This window comes from Enhydra lutris, unplaced genomic scaffold (assembly GCF_002288905.1).
Source record: "Enhydra lutris kenyoni isolate GAN:26980312 unplaced genomic scaffold, ASM228890v2 scaffoldscaffold21, whole genome shotgun sequence".
NCBI classification, from domain to species: domain Eukaryota; kingdom Metazoa; phylum Chordata; class Mammalia; order Carnivora; family Mustelidae; genus Enhydra; species Enhydra lutris.
In genome coordinates, this window is record NW_019154105.1 from 75,383,453 (window position 1) to 75,389,251 (window position 5,799).

The 5,799-nt window shown below is 37.2% G+C and overlaps 1 pseudogene; it reads left to right on the top strand.

The window, feature by feature from the left end:
• Nucleotides 1-274: 274 nt before the first annotated feature.
• On the top strand, nt 275-635 carry LOC111148895 (annotated as a pseudogene).
• Nucleotides 636-5,799: the final 5,164 nt, after the last annotated feature.

The following is a 5,799-nucleotide window of genomic DNA, read 5'->3' on the forward strand; positions in this document are numbered from 1 at the left end:
CTTGGGTTTTCAACCCAGTCAACTTTGCCTCCCTTAACAATGTACAGGAATCCCTTAAGCATGTTGTAATTTCCTTTACCTTAAAGAATGACTAGCAGTACTCTGACTTCTCTGCTTTATCGGATTTTGCTAAACACAGAACAAAACAACCAATATGCACCAATACCCCGAATCTAAGCTTACATTCATTTTATTTCTATAACCTGATGATTCAGTCTGCTATTCAAAATAAGGAAGGTGCTTCTTCTTGCGACAATGTTGATAGGCATTCAGAATGGTCCAGCGTTTGACATACCATTACAGAGTGTCCTACAATACAGCCTCTAACAAAACTAGGTTGTCCCGAACCCTTGGTAATATAATCATTTACCTTTATACTTAGAAGGTTGGAAAAGCACCAAAATTCTCTTCTGGCATGTGCCCTAGCTGACTTTGAGGAGTTCATGCTATAAGACCCGTAGTTTTTAAGAAGTTGTCTAAAATGGGAAAAAAAAATATATCATGTCAGCAGGGTCTATGATGGTTCCATATGTGCTAAATGTGTTCGTGATGGAATCAATCATGCTTTCCTTACTGAAGAGCAGAAAATCATTGTGAAAATGTTGCAAGCATAAGCACAGAACCAGCTAAATTAAAAAAAAAATGAAGATTTTTTGAGTAATTAAAAAAACCAAAAAGCAAAAGAAAAAACAAAAGGAAAGTGGAAGTTTGACCAAATAGGCTGCCAATGCATTTCAAGGGTCACCAGGTTTCCAGATGAAATTTCCAATTTGCTATTGAATTTGTTCTTAACTCCCAGCCTTTTCATTCAGTCAGTTCTACAATTATGCAGCATTACAGTTTTAGGTGCCAAATACTATATCACTTAGGAAACAGAAAACACAAACAATATGGGCTTAAATTACTTTTTCTCTCACATAGTACTATTTGAAAAAATTGGCAGCTCAAGAACCCAGACTTTCTGTGTTCTCCTCTGCCAGGATTAGCATGAGGTTCTAACTTTAGAGTCACAAGAAGTCACCTGTAATTACATCTATAATGCCCACATTCCATGCAGCAGAAAAGAGGACAGTCAACAGACTAACTGTCCTCTGTATAAGAAATCCCCAAAAGTCTCAGTTAGCAAACTTTACCTACATCTACATGACCACTTTCAGCTAAAAGGGAAGCAGAGATCTGTAATAATTTGGCTGGGCTGCCTAGAATAAAGTTGCATTTATACCATTCTGATTTTTATTAAAGTTTTAACTCCTTATCAGGGCTGTTTCTCTTTTTTTAGATCCCCCAAGGTATTTTCTGTTCTTGCAGAATGGCTTAATTGTCATCATGGTGGTTGAAAAGGAGCAGATCATTGGTTTGCTAACCTTGAGGCTTTCACTCACCTCTATCTACATCCCTCATACACTTGGTCAAGGGCATCCCATACATGTTGGCTATAGAAGTGTTCTATGCTCTGGGTTCTGTCAAAGTTCTGGGGTTTGCCTTCAAGTGACTTAACATCATCTTGATTGTTTCTGAAGCTTGATGGCTTTCTCATTCAGTTCCTGGTAAATCAATTCAACCTGCAGGACCACAGGGCAGGCCCTCTGGTTCGCACTGGGACTATCCAGGGATGTTTGTATCTTTTCAAAGTGCTGGGAAAGCTGAGCGCTAGAAACTATAGTCTCTTCTTATCTAAAAATGTGTCGTTGTATTGTTTAATGTGCTGCAGTTAAGCCATTGTTTTTGACTTAAGAACAATCTCCTGTCAAACACCAAGGTGCATAGCAGTACACTAAACATCCACTGATTATGAATTCCTTCTTGCATCCTATAGGAGTTTTTTTTGTTTGTTTTTGTTTTTGTTTTCGTTTTCATTGAATACTCACCTTTGTTTGATTCAGCCTTAAGGACTACAGTAAAATAATTTGTTATACTTTTCTCTTTCCTCTCTCCTATACTTTTTCTACCTTCTTTCTGGAAACAGAAGAATTATCTACTTTTCCTTCTTGTTAATTGGGAACTTGTTGACAACATATTCTAATTCTTTTTCACTGTATTTGTAATTGCTTTCTCTTCTCCAGTGTAATAAATTATATGACTTAAACTTAGTGAGAGAGGGATAGCAAATGAATTTTTTAATGAAGAAAAAAAATGTGCCTGTTTAACAATTTTTAAATATCTAATAGTAGTTAACCTTGGCCTTTGGACACTGTCCTGTATATGTAGACATTCATTCATCCTCAAACTCCTCATTCTCTCAAATCTCATAAGAAGAAATAATATAAGTCTTGTCTGCTCAGATCTTCATTATGTCTTAAAAATTTTGCTGACTCAGGAGTCCATAGAATGCCAGTGTATTTTCTTCAGGCTGGTTGTGTTGCCTGCAAAAGGTAGAAGTCAACTTTTGCTTCAATGTCTACTGCTTCTTCAAGGGACTATAAATAAGTGAACTTTTGCACAATGGATTGAAGGAAGCAATAGAAAGGCAATTCCTTTCTGAGTAGCAACTGGTTCTTTCACACAGCACCTAAAAAGACATATTTCTTGCTATTACAAATAATATGAAACTTTTGGTCTATTTCCTGTCCACTAATGACGATTCATTCTTATCCTAAAAGGAAATTCTTTCATCATTTTCTGGCTTTCAGTTCAGTCATTCCTTATATTGACTAACACTGAATGATGATTTGTCGCCTCTCTAGTGTTTTCTCATTTTGGTCTCGGTCATCAAAGCATTATGTCAGTGTGTTAGGCGTATCAAACTAATCACTCTTTTATTAGCTTTTCAGCTTAAAATCCTATCCTTACATATTAGTTAACACTTACAAAGCATTTGCAATGAGAAGACACTGTTCCTTGTGCCTTATCTGTATTTATCCCATGTAATACTTATAACAACCCTACTAATATCCTTAACTTACAGAATGCAAGCCTCAGGAAGAGAGAGGTTTAAGTAACTTGTTAAAAGTCTCATGGTTAGAAAGTAGTAACTAACCATCTAACCAGGATTCAATCCAAGCAGCCTGGCCCAGAATCTGGATTTAAACAGTAACCATATGGCCATTCTCAGGTTGATTATTGAATTTGATAAATTACATTGCCTAATCAAAGAAAGTTGCTGAACCTGAATGTTAGTGTAAAGGCCCTGGAAGGATGCATTTGCCAAGTAAGTTCTAAGCGGGAATGGAAAGAATCATTTTGAGTGGTTTACTTCAAGCAACAAATCTCTGTATTTCTATGCACTGCTGGATTTTTCCTTAAAAATACATGACAGGGATAGGTTCAGAAAATTTCAAGATGGAAACTTATTTATCAGTCTTGAAAACATCAGTATGATTTTGACCTGTGTGCAGATTCTAGGAAGTGATATAGCTAAAATCTGCTTAAGTTATAAATGATAGGAGAGTATGTACCAACGACTTGATGAGAGAAAGAAATGGTTATATCAGTAATTAGAGAGACAAGAATATTTTATAAACAATTGTAAGGAGAAATTTAGACTACTCAGAGAATAAGGGGAATTAAGGATGCTAAGGAAGAAATTAGAGATAGGACAGAATGTGTGTAAGTGATAGAGGCAAATCTGCAAAGAGAGAATCTATTGGTATTCTGAGCTACAGCAAAATATGTGTCTACTGATTAGCATTTCTTTCAAGATAATTAAAAGTCAGAAGATTACAGAGTTTTCTTAATGGCGTGATGGGAGATGATTCAAGTGAGAAACAATTTTGGAGTGTGTAATGGAAGAGTGAAGTCACTCCTCAGTCAAGGCACTGAAAACAGGGAGCATTTGGGTATTCACTTTTCTGAGTGGTATGATAGAAGATACATTAGTCTCACTTTAATGTACAGAGGGATATGCTCTAAGGCCCTTATGGCAGCCTGAAACCACAGAGAGTACGGAATCCTACGTATACTGTTTTTTCCCTATATGTATATACTTACGATAAAGTTTAGTTATAAATTAGGCACCTCAAGGATTTAACAACAATAACTAATAAGATAGAACAATTACAACAAATTACTATAATGAAAGTTATGTGACATAGTGTATTCCTGTCTCAAAATATGTTACTGTACTGTTACTTGCCTTCGTCTTCTTGTGATGATGTGAGATGATAGAATGCCTGCATATCCAAGTGAGATGAATGATAGAGACATTGTGATGTAGTGTTAGGCTACCATGGACCTTCTGACGATATGTAAGAAGGAGGATCATCTGCTTCCAGACTGTGGTTGACTTGGGGTAACTGAATCCATTAAAAGGGAAACCACAGAGGGGCACCTGGGTGGCTCAGTGGGTTAAAGCCTCTGCCTTCGGCTCAGGTCATGGTCTTAGGGTCCTGGGATCGAGCCCCGCATCGGGCTCTCTGCTTGGCAGGGAGCCTGCTTCCTCCCTCTCTCTCTGCCTGCCTCTCTGCCTACTTGTGATCTCTGTCTGTCAAATAAATAAATAAAATCTTTATTAAAAAAAAAAGGAAACCACAGATAAGGGGTAGAGGGGCTGTGGTTATTCAAATGAGAAACATCTTGGCAGGATGGAGAGGAAAGACTGAATGTCACAAATGTTCTGAAATCAGAAAGCATTTAGTTTTCTGTTTGGGAACCACATGGTTCTTTCAATAATTACATTTTTGGGGACATAAAGTTATACTGTGACTTTTGCCTAACCCCACACTGTTCAAAGGTCAGCTATACTCAGTAGGTGGTGTGCTGCGGCTCTATTTCATGAACATATAATGGAAGAATCATCATGACAATTTATCTTCTTTGTAATTCAGTATCATTAATTTAACTTTCTTTCCTGTACTTTTGTCTAAAGATTCTTTTTTTTTAACTTTAATAATATATTTAATAATATATGTTACTTAACCCAACATATCCAAAATGATATCTTGTAAACATGTGATTATTTTAAAATTACTGAGATATTATACATTCCTTTTGTAATTCTTTTTTTTTTTAATCTTCTGTTATAAACATATAATGTATTTTTATCCCCAGGGGTACAGGTCTGTGAATCTCCAGGTTTACACACTTCACAGCACTCACCATAGCATATACCCTCCCCAATGTCCATAACCCCACCACCCTCTCATGAACCCCCTCCCCCCAGCAACCCTCAGTTTGCTTTGTGAGATTAAGAATCACTTATGGTTTGTCTCCCTCCTGATCCCATCTTGTTTCACTTATTCTTCTCCTACCCCCAACCCCCACATAGCATCTCCACTTCCTCATATCAGGGAGATCATATGATAGTTGTCTTTCTCTGATTGACTTATTTCACTAAGCATGATACCCTCTAGTTCCATCTATCTAGTTCTGTCGCAAATGGCAAGATTTCATTTCTTTTGATGGCTGCATAGTATTCCATTGTGTATATATACCACATCTTCTTTATCCATTGTGTATATATACCACATCTTCTTTATCCAGTCATCTGTTGATGGACATCTAGGTTCTTTCCATAGTTTGGCTATTGTAGACATTGCTGCTATAAACATTTGGGTGCACGTGCCCCTTCGGATCACTACTTTTGTATCTTTAGGGTAAATACCCAGTAGTGAAATTGCTGGGTCATAGGGTAGTTCTATTTTCAACCTTTTCAGGAACGTCCATGCTATTTTCCAGAGTGGTTGGACCAGCTTGCATTCCCACCAACAGTATAGGAGGGTTCCCCTTTCTCCACATCCTCGCCAGCATCTGTCATTTCCTGACTTGTTCATTTTAGCCATTCTGATTGGTGTGAGGTGATATCTCATTGTGGTTTTGATTTGTATTTCCCTGATGCCAAGTGATGTGGAGCACTTTTTCATG